Raw genomic sequence first — 21,584 nt, forward strand, 5'->3', positions numbered from 1 at the left:
ATAGATTAGACCTAAAAAAGTTAGAAGAGAACCAGTATTGGGTGGTGCATTCTTTAAAAATAGCAATCAAATAAATATTAAGCATAATTCCAAAATACTAACAATCAAATTCTCTTGAAAAAAGGGTTAATTTCTTACTCTAAACAGGGCAAAAAGAAGGAGCGATATCCAGTCTGTGCCAGTCTCCAAAGCCAATTTATTTTAGATCTCTTTTAGAGTCCGATTCATTCTTTCTACCTGCCCTGAACTCTGGGGTCTATACGCACAGTGCAATTTCCAATCTGTCCCCAGTGCCACGGCTATTCCCTGACTTACTTTTGAGACGAAGGCCAGTCCATTGTCCGCCCGATGGTGGATGGGAAGACATACCTGGATAGGATTTTTTCCAGGATCTTCTTAGCCACGATGTTAGCAGTCTCATGCTTTGTTGGGTAGGCTTCAACCCATCCTGAAAAGGTGTCTACAAAAACTAGCAAATATTTATATCCAAATTTTCCAGTTTTAATTTCTGTGAAGTCTACTTCCCAATACACACTTGGCCTATTTCCACAGAAGCAAGTTCCTTTTGTAACCGGCTGATTAGGGGCATTGGTGAGCTGACAAACTTTACAATTTTTAACAATGTCCTCAATGAGTTAATTTCCTTGCCTAATTTTTACTTCTGAGTGTCAGAGCAAGTCCTGCGTTCTTCGGGTTCCCATTTGAGAGATCCGATGGATTCTCTTAAGAAACCCCTTGACCAATCTTTGTGGCAAGATAAGTTTCCCCTCACCAGTTTCCTACCAGTCTTTATTTACTTCTCTGTCTGAGGGTTAATAGGCCATGGGAATTTTCTTTATCCACTCCAAGCCTTGGGAGAATTGGGCTCAGGAGTCAAAGCTCATGGCCCTGGGTCTACTTCAGCTCTGGGCTGGAGGGCCGCCTCCTTAGCTGCCTGATCGGCCAAGTTATTTCCTTTGGTTATTGAATATGTTCCCTTTTGATGGCCAGGGCAGTGCATAATGGCAATATTTGCTGGTTCCCAAAAGGCCTGGATGAGGCTTAAAATTTCTTATTTGTTTTTAATAGCCTTTCCCTCATCTGTCAGCAGCCCTGTCTCTTGATAAATGGCTACATGGACATTCACGGTGGCAAAAGCATACCGACTGTTCATGTAAATATTTGGTCTCTTCCCTTTTCCCATTTGTAGGGCTTTTGTTAGTGCCGTTAGTTCTGCTTTTCGTGCAGACATTCCCCAGAGGAGTGCTTCTGCCCACACTATCTCAGTGTCCTTGGTGACTGCTGCGCCCACGAACCTTTTTCCATCTCGAATGAAATTGCTGCAGTCTGTGAACCAGGTATGCTTGGCATGCGATAGTGACGAGTCCAACAAGTCTGGCCTCTTTTCCTTGGCCCGGTCTCTCTTTTCAAGCTCAATTTCACATTCTCTGTCCTTCCTTTCCTGTCTTTGCTCCTCTGTCTGTCTCTTATTGTAAACCTTTTCCCCACTGCTACTAGATCCCTAATAGACTTTTCACCAAGTCTGTCTGGAGCCTGCAACTTTAACTTTATGTCTGGTGCAGCTTGATTTATATAGGCAAACACAATCATCTGAGCCTACTCCTGGGTCTCAAGATCATATGGGGTATGTTGACTAAAAGCTTCCGTGAGCCTCTCAAGATGTGCTGCCAGACTTTTACTTCCTCCCTGTCTAACATCATAAACTTTTGCCATATTAGTAGGCTGGCGAGCAGTCATCGTGAGACCTGCCAACAGAGCCTGGCGATAGATGAGGAGTTGCTCCCTACCTTCAACTGTATTGTAGTCCCATGTTGGTTAGAGCTCAGGAAAATAGGCAGCGATTAGGGCAGGATCCATGATGGGTGCTCCTGTGGGGTCAGGGACATGTTTCCGAGTGGACTCTAGGATACAGTCTCTCTCTTCCGTGGTAAAAAGGACCTGCAAAAGCTGACTACAATCATCCCAAGTGGGCTGGTGAGTAAAGAGAATAGTTTCAAGCAAACAAATCCTGGGGCTTTTTAGAAAAGGGGGCATATTAGGTGCACCAATTGTATAGATCACTGGTAGAAAATGGCCAATATTGGATTTGCTGTCAACCATCTGCATCCACAGGACCTACGGTGTGTAAGGGAAAAGCGCTACATTATAAGGGGGGTTGATCCTACAGTGTCATTGAGTGACTGGCCCCTCAGAAAGTTTAAGAGCAGGTGCTGAGGGTTCGGCTGATGGTTCCATAGCTCCCTCCTCCTCTTGAACATTCTCAGGTTCTGCAAAAGGAACCTGGGAAGGGTACTATGGAGGAGGAAACAATTCTTCTTCCAAGTTATCTCCCTGAAATACTGGGGGGGGGGGGTACAATTTCTTTTTCTTAGTTTCTTTTTGTAAGACTAGGGGGCTAGATGAACTGTTGCCCATGGTTTCCTGTCTTGTCAGTGGTACAGTCAAAAAAAAAAAAACAATAAATACTACAAACAAAACACATGCAGGTCTGACAGTTACTAAGTGGAGATCTCCCGAATTGGTCCGCTGACTCCTGACACTGGGGGGTTCCACACCAACCCATGCCCCACAGCAGAAAGATCCGACCCACAGTGGCTAGTTAAACCTTGGTTAGGAGGCACTCTTTGCCATTTCTGGCCCAACACCGAACCGACCCATGCCCCACAATTCTCATGGCATGGTTCCAAGGACCCCTACACCACAATTCACAGGGCGGGTTTCCAAGGAAACCCCTTCACAGGAGGATCTGGGAAGTCTCCCAGTTGCTCCATGGTTGTCATACAAGCATGTCTGCTTTAACATCTCTTTTCACAGTATGAATCAGAGCGGCCAACCTCACAAAGGAAAACGAAAGTAAAACATACAACAACAGGGCAAGACAAATTAACAAAAACAGCACTGTTTTACGTTTGGAGACTGAGGTCTCAGGGGTCTTTGGGGGAATCCGGGATAAGCCCCCACTAATATGTTGGGCCCAGGTCACAGAACTGCCACCAAGAAGACCACTGAGAGTCAGACTTTACAGCTGTTTTAAGGTTTTATTTAAATGGGCTGCAGCTCAGGCCTCATACTACACTCTGACACAGCAGAGCCTAGGAAGAGAGCCCCAAGCTAAAGATTTGCAGGACTGATAAAGGCACACAACCAACCAAGTGATTGGATTACCACCACGTGTTGCTCTGCTAATTTGCTGATTTTAAACAAGCAACAAGTGGTCACTGCCTCAAGACTTTAACCATTCACTAGCTTCTGAGAATAAGAAAAAGTTGCCACCGGCTTTGGACACATGTATGATGAACATACTACTAAGGGCCTTGCATTAAAGAAGTCTTGAAATTCTAAATAATATTTAAATAAGAAGCTCCCTATATTTATTTTCACATTTGAGGATTACTAAGTACCAAAGTTATGTAGAAGGCTAGGATAAGAATATGGAAATGAAATCTGTCTCCTAATATCATAAAGATAATTTATGTCATTTTGAGTTACAGTTTCTAAAGTAATACAAAATAAGTTACAACAGAAACAAAAATACAATCTCCTATCCTACCTAACTTTCCAACAGAAATTAGAGAATCCAGTAAAGATACAGACATCCCAGGATGGTATAGGATGTTATAAGATCACTAGATGGTGAAAAAGAAGATAACAAAATGGGTCCACTGGAACAATGGGAAACAAATTCTATACCTACTAATTGTGATACAGCTATAAAATAGTTTCCACTATGCTGAGTCTTTGATATTTTAGGTTTGTTAACACAATAACTTTCCTTTCTTAGGAAATGACTGCTTATTAATAATCAAGTGTTTGCAGCTTATAACCCAGCAACAAATAATGCTTTTAAATGTAAACAAGCATGATACTAAGAGGAATCAAGGCTACTTTCATTGATATACATTATAAATAAGAATGATAGGGCTGGGAAGGTGGCTCAGTGTTAGAGCACTTGCCTTGCCTGCATGAGGCCCTGGGTACGACTCCTCAGCACCACATAAGCAAAAAGAAAAAAGCCAGAAGTGGTGCTGTGGCTCATGTGGTAGCGTGCTAGTCTTGAGCTGAAGAGCTGAGGGACAGCACCCAGGCCCAGAGTTCAGTCCACACGACAGGACCAAAATATTTTTTTTAATAAAAAATATAAAATAAATAATTAAATAAATAAGAATGATCTTGGGGAATAGTCAATCTTGAACTTTTTCATACCTTTCCTCTTCTCCAACATGAGAAGTCCTAGTCTACATATGTAAAACATTAATAAAGGATTTTTATATATTTTTTTTGTTCACACTAAAGCAAATACACTATTCCACTTTGCAAGCCTGACTTTGAAAGAGTCAGACCCTTACCATTATTTTATATACAAAAGTTTACTGCTTAGGCTTAGCTGTTTTCCTGCCTTAAGGTATTTCTCTCTATTATTTTGGTAACTACATAGAAAAACAAGGTAAATCCATTAGCTTATGTTGGATTGTTCAAAGTCAAGCTGACTTCAAGCACATTTTTCTGTTCCCTTCTTCACTGCTAATTAAAGTTTAATTATTGCTCTTTAAATGATAACAAAAAGGTGATACTTTAATGTATATTCTCATTGGAACCAGTGAAAACAGGACTGTCTGCGTTTGTTTTACTATTGTTTTCAAGTATTTTCCTTGAATATTTTCATTATTGCCTTTGCTCCGGTCTTCTAATCAAGAACACAGGGTTACACAAAAAGGTCTTCCTAAGGAATAGGATATTAGGCAGAAAAAAAAAATAGATGTACAATTAAAGTATGTATTTAAACATTTATGTCAAAATATTTATTTGTAACTGTTTATTTTTAAATTTTGCTGGTCATGGGGTTGAAATCTTGGCATTGATGCTGTCCCTCAGCAGTTCAGCTCAAAACTAGTGCTCCACCACTTGAGCCACTGTGAGTTTTCTGGAGGCTCATGGGAGATAAGAGTCTCACAGACTTTTCTGCCTAGGCTGCCTTTGAACCATGATTCTCAGCTCTCAGACTTCTTAGTAGCTAGGGTTAAAAGCATAAGCCACTGGCACCTAGCTACATAATTATTTTTTAAACATTTATGAAGTATGGAGTGGTAATCCCAATGTAATGATCAAGCTACATTATATCCGTTAATTTCTGCATGTAACATTTTAGTGAGAATGCTCAAAAGTTATCTTCTGGCTGTGATGAAATATCTATCTTTAACTATAATCACTTTGCTTCTTGTAGTATAAAATTAATATATTTACTTTTGATCATGGAAGTCTGCTAATTAAAGTTATATAAAACATGAATTGTAAAGTGAAAGAAATTCATGGTTCCTTTACTCGTTTTAAGAAAAAATTATGCCTTTTATTTTCAATTATATTTCTGTGGGAATGTGTAACATTCATTGATTTAACTGTTAAAATTGATAACAGTTACACTATATAAAGTTGATTCAAACTTGTATTTGAAAATTGCACTCTTAGCACAAATTTACTTTCACTTTCTCCTAACACATAATTAAAATCACAGTATAGCAAAGCTTGGTGTTAGCCATTCATGTGTAGAATCCTAGAAACTCAGGAGGCTAAGACCTGAATGTCTTAGTTCAATGTCAGTCCAAACAGACAAAAATGTGAAGTTATCTCTAACTATCCAGCCAGAAGCAGAAGGTAAAGATGTGGCTCAAAGAATAGTGTCCTCAGCCATGAGCAAAAAATACAAGGGAGAATATTAAAGGGAGAACATTAAAGGGAGAACATTAAACATTGAGTTCAAGGCCCAAAAATGGCATATACATACAAGACAACAACAAAAGTACTATGTACATCAATAATGAAGACAAAATAGTAGAAAAGATCATGAGAAATGTTGTGTAAACATCTGGAAGACAGAAATCATTTGACAGAATTTTGATTCATGAGAGGGAAAAGTTACAGTCTCATTTGTACAATCTCATTGTAGTAATTTGTGTTGAAACCTGGCTATTGGGTAACATGTGAATGAGCAGACTGGATTACCTGACATAGCAGACATTGCCTGTGACTATGCACCATTCCACTCTGTAAAAATCTAAAATAATGCTTGTTAATTTAAAAAAAAACACTCATGTTAGAGACTGCTTCGATCACACCAAACTGGGGTCCTTACTTTGAGGCTTCAGAGCAGTGCTTTTATTTATATCCACTCCTCTTTTACCCCTCTTCCTTTGTACCGATATACATTAGTTTGCTGGCACCAAGCCAAGACTTTGAACTAGATCCCCCTTCCTTGATTCAGTTACAACTCATTTCACGTACTATCTATGTTTTAGCATTTTCTTAATAATCCCCACCAGAAAACTCTTATATTCATGTAAACCCACTATAACTAACCTATGTAGATAAGGGAATATTGGTATACATTGTCTCAGGCTCTCATATGTAAGTTTTCTCCCTAATAAATCTGTGCTACACTATCTCTTTTCCTTCATGGCTTTTGAGTCTGACTAATGATTGATTTGGCTTGATGTATTCCCATTTATCTAAACTTACTTTGAAAGTTTTCTCCTGTGCCAAGGAGCCCTCCTCGTTTTTCTCCTAACTCTTCCTGTAACATTCTCAAAGTATCTGGACTTACATTGAGGTCTTTGATCCATTTGGAATCAATCTTAGTACAGGGGGATATATAAGAATCTAACTTCAGTTTTCTTTGTACAGCCAATTCTGTCAGCACAATTTTTTAAGAGGCTGTCTTTATTGCATCCTGTGTTTCTTACTTCCTTATCAAAGATTATGTGACTAGAGGTGTGAATTCCATTTCTGGTTCTTCAGTTCCGTTGTATTGATAGAATACCGTGCTTCCATTGGAAAGAATGTCATTACCCCATTCCTGAGGAAAGGGAAAAACTGGGAAAAATGATATTAAGTGAAATAAGCTAGATCCAATTAAATACATGCTGCATGGTTTTCCTCATTTGTAATAACTGGACTATGTCCATAAATCTGCAAGTTAATCCAATAGATAGTAAAAGATAAATAATTACACTTGGACATGATTAACTAACAGCACTCTAAGCATTCACATGGCAAGAACAATGGAAGCTATTCTTATGAGAGGATCACAATGGCTCAAAACCTATGGTGCATATTACAAGATAAATGTTGCTTATTGCAATGAACTCTAAGAATCAATCGTACATGTGAAATTCATATATCTATATATAATTTTAATAGATGTCATAAAACAACTGACTTCTCTGTAAACTCAACAGCAACATTCTAAGTTTAGAAGATAAAATTGAAAGTTTTCAACACATAAACTACACATAGGGGAAAAGATGGAAGAGAAAAGATAAGATGAAAAGTAGAACAGCTAACTATTGAAGAAATCATAAACAATTTCCAAAACTATACAACAGAGCTTGGGTACAGCTTAGTTGTAGAACTAGACTAATATATACAAGCCATGGGTTATATTTCCAAGAAGGCCTAATAATAAATTAATAAATAGTAGTAACACAATAATTACTTGAAATAAACGCTTTCATATTAGAGAGGTCTGAATCCTTGAAAAGTAAACAAAATATTTTCAATTCTTGTACCCAATGACATGAAACTACAAGAATGAAGAGGAAATAGTTTCCCTTTTCTATCCTTTCTTTCCTTTTCTGTTTTCTTCTTTTCTTTTTTCCTTTGGCACTACTGGTGCTTGAAGTTGTTAAAGCTCTAACCACTTTAGATTATTTTTCAGGCCAAGCCTCCCTTGAGCAATGATCTTTTACCTATGGCTTCCACAAATGTGAGATAATATGAATATTATATTATATTTAGCTTACTTTGGTTTTGTAATTTCTCACGATTTTTTTTTTTCGAAACTGTCCCTGATATCAGCCTTCTAAATCTCTGCTTTCTAAATAGCAAGGTATATTTCACCTCAAGCTTGGACCCAGACTAGTTTTCATTGTAAACATTCAACATTGACTTCTGTTTTATAGATATCATTAAGTTTTATTGAGATTTTATGATGTTATTCGAAGAACACAAAGATGTCCCTTGAATACTTTTCCCAGTTTCTTTAAATTTTTATAGTATGACATCACAAATAGGACATTAATATTTCACAAGTACCTTATGCAGACTTCAGTAGTTTTAATTATTTTGTGCACATATTAAATCCAATATAATTTTATCAACTCGATATGAATATACCATATTTACAGATATGTTTCTTTACAAAAAATGTGTCTGTCTCATGATTCCTTTTTATAATTAAACCCACTACTTCTCTTTGACCCATCCCCAACTCTGTCATCCTGGAAACCAACATATTTTGTTTCTCTGACTTGTAGATCATGCAATAAATAAGCTTTTAAGATTGCCTTCAAATATATGATAGATTATTCCCAGTTATTTGTATGCCTTAATATTTTATTGTATTCACTCGAGTTGCCTTTTGGCTCTGTCATTATAGAATGTAGCACAATTCGTTTCCCATTCACCTGAAGAAAGCCTGAATTTATTTCCATTTCTTTGACTGAGGAAATAATGCTGCTATAATCCTCTGTGTTTTAGCCTTTGGGTGAATGTTATGTTTTATGTCTATGAGACAAAGCCTGAAGATCTCAATTCGTATGCTATGCTGTTGTTGGTTGCAAATTTCATATTCTAGGAAGCTGTAGAAATTTTTTCAGAAGTGGATTTCCCATTTGACATTCCTGCCAGCATCCAGTTTCTCTGTTTCTTGATAGCATTTAGTATTGTCATTATTGTATTATGTGAAGTAATTCGCATCCATGTTTTATGAGGTCATTTTAGTTTTAATGTGCATTTATTTGATGACTGATGATGTTTTTCTTGTGCTTATTTTTTACAAGATATATTATGCTGGTGTCTAATTGATGTTTTTAACATTAGGTTTTGAGAGTTCTATGTAGAGTCTCGATTTGAGGCATTCTTCAGGTATAGGATTTGCAAATATTTTATCCTTGATGAGGAGTACCCTTCATCCTCATCGTCATCATCCTCCTCCTCATCATCATCATTATCATCACTATTAGTATTACTACTATTAATTGTACATGTATGTGTGTTCTTGGGGCTTGAACTCAGGGTCATTGAGATTTGTTGCAGTTTGTTAAAAAATTACCCTTTGAGTCATTCTTTACTTCTGCTTTTTTGCTGATTAATCAGAGATATGATTCTCAGGGACTTTATTTTGTGGGCTGGCTTCAAACAGCAATACTCAAATCACAGCCTCCTAAGTAGCTAGGATGATATACATGAGCCCTCTGCTCCCAACTTCTATTCACTACTTGTATATGAGCTTTCACAGACAAATTTTTTACACTTTCATTGAGTTCTACTATATCAAGTTTTGCTTTCCCATAAGTTTAATGCCTAAGTTAAGAATGCTTCATCTCCAAAATTGTCAAGACATCTTCCTTTGCTTTACATTTACATGACTCTTTTTGTTTTATATGCCATGTATTAATCCTGCTTGAAGTTAATATTTGAATAAATTGTTACGTTTAAGTCAATGTTCATTTTTTATTCTTCCCAATATTGTCTAACCTATCACCATTTATTAAAGAGACTGTAATTCCACAAATGTTTGGTTTTACTCCTTATTAATATTCCTTGAAAGTAATTATATGGACTTAATCAGGTGCCTTACAGACCCATTGAGTTCTGCACTCTTTCCTCTACAAACGTAACAATTTTACACTAACACCTTTAATATTGGAAAGAGAAATATATTCCAGTTTATAGTCATTTGTCAATGAATCAAAGAGTGCTGGTCAGCTGTTTTTAGAAAATGTAATAAATTTATAAATATTAATGCCAATTAAAAACTAACCTTCCTGAATAAGTTATCAAAAAATCCAAATACATATCTCTGTAATAATATAACAACAACCAAAGAACATATGGAAAGATCATATCATACCTAGACATGGCATACATGTAGTGATTAGTGGAAATACAAGCAACAATAAGGTAGCCCTGCACAACTAGTATGTAGAAATTGGAATCCTTATACCTTGGTGCTTCACACTTAAAGTGATATAGTCATTTTGATAAACATATTGGCAATCATTAAGATATTACATATAGAGTTGCCCCTATGGTCCAGCATTTTCAATCATAATTTTATATACAAAATATATTTCAACTTATGTCCAATGAGACACATGTACAAAACCTTTTACAATAACATATAATAAAATATTGAAATGCGCATTGAGGACGTTATACAATTATACATATGCATACAAAACAATATGCTCTATCAATGAGGAAAATTTACATGGACTTACTTACTTGGGAAACACTAATATTGCATGGGAGAAATGGATAAAATAGACTACATTTTCTAATTATATGAGCTTTTTTATATTGGCACATCTGTAGTGGTAGACTATGAAATAATGGTTAGTCACGTGGATGGTAGCTTGAAATGATGACAGGAAGTGACTACTAATAAATATTGGAGTATTTTGAGAGGGCAGTGATAATAAAATATTCTAGAACGGAAGGTGACGTTCATATTCCAACTCTTTGACATTCTATGAATGTACTTTATCGAAGAATTACAGATTACATTTGCATTAACCTTAGGAAAAATTTTAGAATAGTAGTGGGTGAATCTAAGTGATAATTAAGAATTTAAAATCACAGAATTCTGTAATGGATAAGTTTAGTATGTTGGTGAATAAGACTATCAAGAAAATATGATCAGTGGCATATCCTCTGAGTGACTATATATGACATTGCAAGTTTATGTAAATTTAGGGATGAGAAAGGATTGAGATGGATAAGGGATAATGGACCTCAAGGTGCATTGTATTAGCCATGAAATGTGGCTTAGTGGTAGACTGTTTGTCTTGTATGTATGAAGCCCTTTGTTTGATTCTTCAGTACTACATAAACAAAAAAAGCTGGAATTGGCACTATGACACAAGTAATAGAGTGCTAGCATGAGGAAAAGAAGCTCAAGGACATTGTCAAGGCCCTGAGTTCAAGCCCCAGAACTAGCCCAAAATAAAAAGATGCATTGTATTAAGCTGGGCACTAGCAGCTCACACCTTTTGTCCTAGATGCACAGGAGGCTGAGGATTGAGGTTTGAAGCCAGCCCTGGCAGGAAAGTCTGTGAAAGTGTTATCTCCAATTAAATCTCAGAAAATTATGAAAGTGCTGCTGTGCCTCAAGTGGTCGAGTTCAAGCATTCATCCAAAAGAGCTCAGGGACAGCACCCAGAATAAGAGATCAAACCTCAGGAGAGAAAAAGAAAAAAAAAAAAACCTCACTAAACACTATTCATAAACTGCTTTATCAAATAGCAAATCCCATTCAACTAATTAAAGTTAATTAAAAATATGATTAGAATAAAATATGAACCATTTTGGGAACAAGATATAGATAGAATTGAAAGGTTGTTTACAGGGGCAAAGTAAATTTTATATCACCCAGTTTGATTTGAAATTTGTTCTTCAGTCTTCTTATATCATTTATGAAATTGACAATATTGCCAGTTACTGTTTAATTTCCTTGAGGAACAGATTGTATTATGCTGTATTTTCATAGAAAACCGTAGAGGTGATTTTTTGCCTCTTTTTTATCTCAATTGTGAAAATACCTTACAGAATGGTTACAATTACATGGACAAGGGAATGAGTAAATTTCTTATCAAACGTTGTTGCCTCCTCTTGTTTCTCCTTCCCATCCCTTCCCATATTCCCCTCCAGCCAAGTTGTACATTTCGTTTTTCTACATAAAGTCTTGTCATCTCATTGTTGCAATGGGTCCACCTGTATCCATATTTAAACAATCTATTTTTTCTCTCCACATCACAATTAAAACAACATCAAATACAGTGAAAGCAGGGGTTGTATCCTGAGGGAAGGACATACAAAGCAACAAAGGAATCATCTTATACATATGTTAGAAACAATTGCAAGAAAGAAAAAAAAAAACATTTAAATCCTTATTTTGGGTTTCATTTTGTGTAACATCAATTTATCTGACCGTTTCTGCTTGTCTCAGAAGTACATTAGTTATTGCAAATAAGGGAAACCATGAGACCTATCTTTCTTTGGGCTTGGCTTACTTCACTAAATATAACTTTTTCCAAGTCTTTCCATTTCTTAACAAATGGGGCAATGTCATTCTTTCTGATAGAGGCATAAAATTCCATTGTGTATATATACGATATTTTCTTCATCCATTCATATACTGAGGGGCATATGGGTTGGTTCCATATCTTAGCTTTGGTAAATAATGCTGCAATAAACATAATTGTGCTGATACCTTTGTTTGTGATCATTTGGGTAAATGCCCAAAAGTGGGATTGCTGGGACATAGGGGAGTTATATGTGGAGTCATTTGAGAAAACTCCATACTGCTTTCCAAAGTGGTTGAACAAGTTTACACTTCCACCAACAATGCAGTAAGGTTCCCTACTGCCCACATCCCCTCGAGCATCTGTTGTTATTAGAATTCATGATTATAACCATTCTAACTCAGATGAGGTGGTATTTCAATGTTGTTTTGATTTGCATTTTTTTATGGCTAGGGAGGTTGAACGTTTCGTCATGTGTCTATTGGCCATCCTTCTTTCCTCTTCAGAGAAGTTTCTCTTTAAGACCTTAGTTCATTATTTATTGGGCAGTTGTTTCTTTGAGGATTTGTTTTTGTGGGATTTAATTTTTTTGAGTTCCAGGTATATTTTGTCCGTTGTATGGCTAGTGAAGATCATCTCCCAATCCATGGGCTTTCTATTGATGTTCCTAGCTATGTCCTTTGCCATGCAGAAGCTGTGCAATTTCATGCAATCCTGCCGCGGACCGGGCTCTGTCGGGACGACGGAGGACACCTAGGGGATGGGGAGATGGCAAACAGACAACTCACACACAATAGGAGTGGATGCTGAGTGTGATTTAATGCAGAGGATAACAAACTTTTATAGCAAAAGTCTCCATGAGAAAGGGCAAAAGGCTACACAATCTTGCTGCATGGCTTCATTTTTGGGTGGTCACCAGCTGGTCACCTGATAGGCACTTGTTTCCGGCTTATCTCTAAGAAATACAACGATTACGATGTTTGTCACCAATTAACCATTACCTATCTTTATAGAGGCCTTAACTTTCCCATAAGATCTTTCCTGTTTCTTCTTTAATAGTAAACCTCAAGGAGACCTAGATCTAGCAAGTCTCTTAGTAAATAAAAGAGAGTAGCAGGAAATTCTTTCTCCTAAATAGTTATCTCAGCAATTGCCATGCATTCTTTCTGCTCTAGCTGAGCCTACAGCTTCTTGTAAGTCCCTTACAAACAATTCTTTCTGCTGAAGTGACTTCGTGAAACCCCCAATACTTTTATAATTACTTATAACTTGTCTACTAGCCTCCATAAGAGGGGTTTCAGGATAGCACTTAACTCTGGTGAGTTAGTCATATTTTTTAAGACACTCATAAGATATTGGAGTCATCAACACTCTTAAGAGAGAGCTTTGAATAAAGGAATGTTGACAATGAGTAAGTACAAAGAGCAGTAGAAGCAGTAAAAGATTAATAGGCACTCTTATGAGGAAAAGAAAGGCAGAAACACATCTTTCCCAGGGGTTTGCCAGCCTTTCCAGGAGTAGGCCTCTTAGAAGCCCTATTCTCCGAGGTAGACTTCAGTGAAGTCCCAAAACTCGGAGATAGGTCTCTGTAAAGACCCATTCTCTGAGATAGACTTCGGTGAAGTCCCAATATTCAGAGATAGGTCTCTGAAGCCCCTTTCTCAGGTCTGAAAGATGGTTTCCCATGCTAAGCAGATTCCACTGGAGTAGGCGTGGCACAATCCCATTTGTCCAACCTTTCTTTAATTTGTTGTGTTTCTGGGTCTCTATTAAGAAAATTTTTCGGCCTGTGCCAAGGAGACTTAGGGTATCTCCTATTCTACCCGGTAATGTTTTCAGGCTGTCTGCTTTGACTCCGTGGTTTTTGATCCATTTGGAGTTGATTCTGGTGCAGGGTGATATATAAGGATCTAGCTTTAGTTTACTACAAGTGATTAACCAATTTTGCCAGCGCCATTTACTGAAGAGGTTGTCTTTCTTCCATTCTATTTTTTTTAACTCCCTTATCGAACATTAGGGGGCTATAGATCTGTGTGTTCATTTCTGGGTTTTAAATTCTATTCCATTGGTCCTGAGGTCTTTTCATTTGCCAGTCCCAAGCTGTTTTGATTACTATGGCATTGTAGTTGAGTTGGAATTTTGGTATTGATATTACTCCAGCACTGTTCTTTCTGCTAAGGATCATTTTCGCTATTTGTTGTCTTTTACTGTTTCATATGAATTTTTGGATTGCCTCTTCTATTTCCTTGAAAAATGAGGTTGGAATATTGATTAGTATTGCATAGAATTTGTAGATCACCTTGGGATGTATTGCCGTTTTCACGATTGTGATCCATCCAGTCCAGAAGCATGGGAGGTTTATCCACTTTCTAAGTTCTGTTTTGATTTCCTTTTTCAGGTTTTTAAATTTTCATAATAGAGGTACTTCACTTCTTCGGTTAATTCCTAGATAATGTATTTTTGGTGGCGCTATTATGAATGGAGTTGCCTTCATGATTTCACCAACGCTTTCCTCATTGTGGTCATACAGAAAAGCCATTGATTATTGAGGGTTAATTTTATATCTTGCTGCTTTGCAACAGTTTTGAATCAGCTTCAGTAATTTGGGAGTGGAGTCATGGGATTCTTTAAATAGAAAATCATGTGGTCTGCAAAGAGGGAGAATTTTACTTCATCTTTCCCCATTTGGATCTCTTTTATGTTTTTTTTGTGGGGGGTCCAGTCATACAGCCTGAACAATAGGCCTGGGAACTGTCCCTCAGCTCTTCAGCTCAAGGCTAGCCCTCTACCACTTGAGCCATTGTGCCACTGCCAGCTTTTTTCTTTTTGCCTATGTGGTGTTGAGGAATCAAACACAGGGCCTCAAGAATGTTAGGCAATCACTGTACCACAAAGCCACCTTTCCAGCCTCTCCCTTTTATGTTTGCATCATGTCTTATTGTTGTAGATAGACATTCTAATACTAAATTTAAGAGAAGTGTAGTGAGTGGACATCCTTGTAATGTTCCTGAGTTAAGAGGAAATGACTTTAGTTTTTCACCATTAATTATAATGCTGGCTGTAGGTTTGTCATATACAGCCTTTATTGTATTGAGGGATGTTCCCTGGATTCCTAATTTTTCCAGAACCTTCATCATAAAGGATTTGTTGGATTTGTCAAATGCTTATTCTGCATCTATTGAAATAACTATGTGGTTATCCTTGCCATTTGTTGATGTAATGAGTTATATTAATTGACTTGTGTATATTGATCAATATTTGCATCCCTGAAATGAATCCTGTTTGATCGTGGTGTATGATATTTTGGATGAATTTTTTATGTCAACTGCTCAAAATTTTGTTGAGAAGTTTTGCATCAATGGTCATCAAAGAAATGAGTCCATAGTTCTCTTTCTATGATGAGTCCCTGCCTGGTTTTTGGATGAGGGCTATGATGGCTTCAAAGAATGATTTTTGTAGTGAACTTTCTCTTACAATTTCATTGAAGAGTTGGAGGAATGTTGATGTGAGCTCTGCTTTGAAGGCCATGTAGAATTCTGCTGTAAATCCATCTGGTCCTGGGCTTTTCTGAGATGGGAGGTCTCATTGCTGTTTCTATTTCAATGCTTAATATGGGCCAGTTAAAATGGTTTAACTCATCTTGTTTGATGTTTGGCATGTCAATAATTGCTAGGAAAAGATCTATTTCTGCCAAGTTCTCAAACTTATTAGCATAAAGGTTTGAGAAGTATTCCTTTTAATCTTCTGAATCTTGGTTTTCTCTGGGATGCTGTTTCCATTCTCATCTCTGAGTTTATTTATTTGGGTGTGTTCTCTTGTTTTTTTGATAAGATTTGCTAAGAATCTATAAACTTTGTTAATTTTTTGGAGAACAAACTCTTGTTTTGTTGATTCTTTCTATGTTTTTATTTTGGATTCTAATTCGTTTATTTCTGATGTAATTTTAATTATTTCTTTCCATCTACTGAATTGGGATTTATCTTGTTGCTCTTTTTCAAGGAGGTTCAGATATCTCACTAAATTGTTGGTTCCAGATCTCTCCAATTTATTGATTTAGTAATTAAGAGCTATAAAACACTCTGAATACTGTCTTTGCCGTGTCCAAGAGGAGCAAGTAATTTGTGTGTTCATTTTTATTTTTTGTTTTTTTGGCTTTTTTTGTGTCCGGTCGTGGGGCCTGAACTCTGGGTCTGGGCGCTGTCCCTCAGCTCTTCAGCTCAAGGCTAGCGATCTACCACTTGAGCCATAGCCCCAATTCTGGCTTTTTTTACTTTTTGCTTATGTGGTGCTGGGGAATCGAACCCAGGGCCTCATGCATGCAAGGCAAGCGCTCTACCACTGAGCCACCTTCCCAGCCCCTCATTTTTGGTGAATATCATGAATATTTGAATTTCCTTTCTATGCTCTTCCATGACCCACTGGTCTTTCAACAGTGTGTTGTTCAGCCTCTATTTGTCACAGGACTTTTTGGTGCATTTTGGTGTTGAGTTCTAATTTTATTCCCTTGTGGTCTGAGAGAAGGCAATTTAAAACTATAATGTTTCTGAATTTGGACAAGTTTGATTTGTGACCTCAAATGGTGTATATTTTGTAAAATTTTCTGTGAGCTGATGAGGAAAACATGTATCTGATGCTACTGCATGAAATATTTGGTAGATATCTGTTAAATTTAATTGATCTATGCAGGTGTTTAGATCTGCAGTTTCTCTGTTGAGTTTTTGCCGAGTTAATCTATCTAGTGTGGATAGTGGTGTGTTAAAGACCCCTACAATTAATGTCTTTGGATCTATGTGAGCTTTGAGGGAAAGTAGTGTTTCTTGGATAAATCTGGGTGGTCTTTTGTTTGGAGAATAAATATTTAGATTTGTAATATCCTCCTGAATGGGAAATCCCTTAATTAGTATAAAACGACATTCTTTATCTGTTTTCACTAATTTTAATTTGAAGTATATTTTATCTGATATTAGGATAGAAGCGCTCACTTGTTTATGGGGGCTATTTGCTTGGCAGATTTGTTACAGCTTTCACTTTCAAAATGTGTTTGTTTTCATGGGAAAGGTGTGACTCCTGAAGGCAGCAGATAAAAGGATCTTGCTTTTTAATCCAACTAGCCTTTTTAAGTGGCTTAATTGGAGAGTTAAGTCCATTAATGTTGAGAGTTAGGACTGAGAGGTGTTTGGGAGTTCCTGCCATGTTATCCACCTTCTGGGGGCTGCGGCAACTGGGTTCTTCCTATGGTTCTTGGATTCTCAGTTTGGGTGCTGTTTCTTGGCCTTTATTGTGATCTTGTTGGTTTTCTATTTGTAGGACATGTTTAAGTAGCATTTGTAGGGCTACTTCTTGGGAGATATATTGTATCAGATTGTCTTTGGTATGGAAGGTTTTTCTTTGACCTTCGATTATGAAGGAGAGTGTAGCTGGGTAGAGTATTCTTGATTGATAGTTGTTTGTCTTTAGGGCATGGCATACATCATTCCAGGCTCTTCTTGCTTTAATTCTCTCTGCTGACAAATCTGAGGGGACTCTAATTGATTTCCTCTTATAGGTGATTGATCTTTTCTACTTGACAGTTTTATGGATCTTTTCCTTGGTCTGAATTGATACTGTGCAGATTATAATGCGACATTGCCATGTCCTGTTCTGGTCTGGTATATTTTGGGTTCTAAAAGCTTCTTCTATCTGAATAATCCTAACTTTTTGCATGTTTGGGAAGTTCTCTGCTAGGATCCTGTAAAACAAATGTTCTCGACCATTAACTTCTGTTTCTAGGTGCTCCTTTACAAACATTATCCTCATATTAGACCTACTGATGGTGTCTTCCAAATGTTGAATAGATCTATCCCATATTCCTTGGATTTGTCTTGGATAGTAGTATGTTATTTCTCTATAATATCAAGGCTGTCTTTAATCTCCAAGATTCTATCTTCTGCATGGTTTAACCTACTGTCATGACTTTCTACTTTGTTTTTAATTTCTTTTCCTTCTAGTTGGTCGGCTTTAATGGCTTCAAATTCTTTGTTAGAGCTTTCTTTTAGATCTTTTATGAACTTCTATACTTCCTTAATTTGGTGTTCAGTATTTATTCTCAAATGACTTAGTTGATTGTTTATGGTTTCCTTTGTTGCCCATTCCCTCTGCCAGGCTCTATTCAGGATTCCATTTGTGGTCTCCCTGAATTCTTTCAGCTGTCTCTTTATGGATTCCATTAATGTCTCTCTTGATCTTTGTGTATTCTCATTCTGCTCTCACAATTGCTGTATTTCTCTTTGATTAGCTTCCTCATGTTCATGCAATTCCTGAAGTTCTCTTTGACTGTTCTCAACCTGCTTACACAATACCTGTGTTTCTCTTTTTCTGTTATCCTCCTCCTCATGCAATTGCTGTGTTTCTCTTTGATTGTTGTCAGCCTGCTTATGCAATTCCTGTATTGCTCTTTGACTGTTCTAAATCTGCTCACGCATTTCCTGTACCAATCTTTGAGTAGTTTCTGCACTCTCACGAGATTCCAGTATTAATCTTTGGTTTGCCTCTCTCTCTCCCTATCATGCTCACACTGAGTCCTTTGCAGGTTTTCAATCTTTTCATTCACCATTTTTACCAGTATTGTTTGTACAGATTTTTGGGAACTGTCCTCTGGATTATTCACTAACTATTCTGTCAACTGTTTATCATGAGTGGGAGTCCAGATACCTGGGCTTCCCATTTTTCTTCTGTTTTTCTGGCTTTTTCTGCTCATTTAGTATGAAAGTAACACTAATTTTGTGCTAGAACATAATTTTAAGGCAAGCATCAACCAAAGTTTGGTAGTTGCACAGTCAAAAGGCTATAGACACAATCTAGTTCAACAGATACAATCTATTCAACATCAAACAACTATGGATTAATGGGCTAAGAATAGCAAAGAAAAAAATTGGCAAACCAGAAATTATTAGATGTAGGGAGAAATGTGGGGAAAAATAGAATTATAGGGTGGTGGCGAGGTAAGATGAGAGTGAATTTAACCAAGGCCTAATCTCAGAGAGGGAAATGGATTGGACAGAATGATAGGAGAGACATTAAGAAAAAAAAAACCAGAAAATATAGAAAAACAAAAATTTAAATTTAAAAAGATAAATATTTGGTTCCCGGCCCGGAAGGCCCGCGGGTCAGAGCTGTGCGTTAACCCGGCTGGATGGAGGCGGAGGCGTTGGCCGCGTCCATGCCAGCCCCGGGAGTCTCGACCGCCGTGTCTTTGGCCCTGGAGACGGCACGGTGGATGGAGGAAGCGATGCGCATGGCCAAAGACGCCCTTGAAAATACCGAAGTCCCTGTTGGCTGTCTTATGGTCTACAACAATGAAATCGTGGGGAAGGGAAGAAATGAAGTGAATCAAACCAAAAATGCTACTCGACATGCAGAAATGGTGGCCATTGATCAAGTCCTAGATTGGTGTCAACGAAATGGCCAGAGTCCTTCTGCTGTGTTTGAACGTACCGTGTTGTATGTCACTGTGGAACCCTGCATTATGTGTGCAGCTGCTCTCGGCCTGATGAAAATCCCGCTGGTCGTCTAAGGCTGTCAGAATGAACGATTTGGTGGCTGTGGCTCCGTTCTAAATGTTGCCTCTGCTGACTTACCAAATACGGGAAAACCATTTCAGCGCATCCCTGGATATCGGGCTGAGGAAGCTGTGGAACTGTTAAAGGCCTTCTACAAGCAAGAAAATCCTAATGCACCAAAATCAAAAGTTCGGAAGAAGGAATTTCAGAAATCCTGAACTTGTAATGAAAGACGAAAGCCCCATGGTGACCTGGATGGAATCCCCAGCCTGAAAAGCTGCTGGCATGGAGGGAGCACATATTATGTGTTGTTTGTTATTCTCCGGGAAGACGGAGAATAACATTTGCACTCTTAAGGGAACAAATTAGTGCTTTTTAAAAGGCTGACAATTGTAAACAACTATTAGCTTCTCCACAGCTGAAAGAACATTTTTATGAAGGGGGGAAAAACTAAAGTTTGAGGTTTTAGGAATTAGCAAACAGTACATGTCTTTAAGCCACAGCTTCAATCCATTCCAGCTGAGTGCAGGCTGGGATTTCAGTGTCCATCCACACCCCATCACCTGCACTCATTTGGAATAGAAAGCCATGGTCACGTGTGTCCTTTACAACTGGCTTTTTGGAGGTGGAGTTGGATTTTCCTTCTTTATAGCTGTTGTGGTCTCCCAGTGTATTGGCTGCGTGAGTGTGAGTGTGTTTGTGTGTGTGTTGGCTTTAGGGCTTGAACTCAACATGTTGTTACTCTCTGGCTTTTTTGCTCAAACTTGAGTCACACCTCCAGTCCTAGCTTTATGTTGGTTAATTGCAGATGAGTCTCACGGACTTTTCCCCCCAGCCTGGCTTCAAACTGTGACCCTCAGATCTCAGCATTTTTTAGTCGCTAGGATTACAGGTGTTAGCCACCAGTGCTGGGCAAGTCTGGCTTTTTTCTACATTGTATATTATTTGTATACACTGTATACATGTGATTGTGAAATCTATTGATTTTATTAAATACATAGAAAAAATGTTTTTAAACAAGTGCCTAAGGGTCATTTAAAAATTGTACCATGTTGCTATAATAGAATCTTAAGATATTTCTGTTTTTAAGGGGCAAAGCATTAAAGGACAATAACATAAATAAGACAGTTCTTTGGTTACCTGAACCAAAACAGGGTCTTCTGCCTCAGCAAGATTATATTCTCACAAGGATGGATGAAAAAAACGTAGTTATATACTGGAGGGTGAAGAGTTCCAACAACAGTTGGGCATAGTGATACACATCTGTAACCCCATCACTTGGAAGGCAGAGGGAGTTCAACAAGGCACTGTCAAAGCAAAAAGTTACAGCGAAATTAAAAAGGAACAAGGTGAAGAAGAATGCCCACTGGTGTGAATGCCAGTTGCAAAATTAAGTAGCACGATACATTTAATCCGAAATCAGCTGTTCCTCATTTGAAAATACAGGTTATAACTGTTAAATTTAATACCTAAAATTTGAAACTGCACAGGAAAGAATATCCACAACAAAACTTTCAGTGTTACTGGGTGCAAGAAGTGTCCTGACATTTGGCAGAGCTACCCCAGGTGCAGTATACGTCTCTTCCCAGAAGGGGGCCTCAGCGTTACACCAGTGCCAGGCCCCAGAGGACCTCTCCTCAGATGGGTTCATTTCTTCAGTGGATTCATTTCCTTGATACAAAGCATCTGTATTTGTTGCTTCTGCCATTTGAGCGATGTCTCCAACTTGTTTGTTTTGAATTACTTTACAGACTGGAATGAAATTGTGGTGGAAGTATTTTTATATTGCTGAGAATAGCAGCTAATCACAGTTACATGCTTCGAAGGACTTATAATTGCTTGGTTTTGCGTGTGTTGTTTTTAAATGCATTTGAGACATTTTATGAGGAAGGATATGCATGGTTTCAAATCAACAACAATGATGCATGCACCTTCAATTTTATCTACTCTAAAATTTGTCTTCTCATTA

The 21,584-nt window shown here is 37.7% G+C and overlaps 1 pseudogene; it reads left to right on the top strand.

Moving 5' to 3' along the window:
* The first annotated feature begins 19,248 nt into the window (after nt 1–19,248).
* LOC122117535 lies at nt 19,249–19,905 on the top strand (annotated as a pseudogene).
* The last annotated feature ends 1,679 nt before the right edge of the window (nt 19,906–21,584 follow it).

The sequence above is a fragment of the Dipodomys spectabilis genome, unplaced genomic scaffold (genome assembly GCF_019054845.1).
Source record: "Dipodomys spectabilis isolate Male_0828 unplaced genomic scaffold, ASM1905484v1 ptg000143l, whole genome shotgun sequence".
NCBI lineage: Eukaryota > Metazoa > Chordata > Mammalia > Rodentia > Heteromyidae > Dipodomys > Dipodomys spectabilis.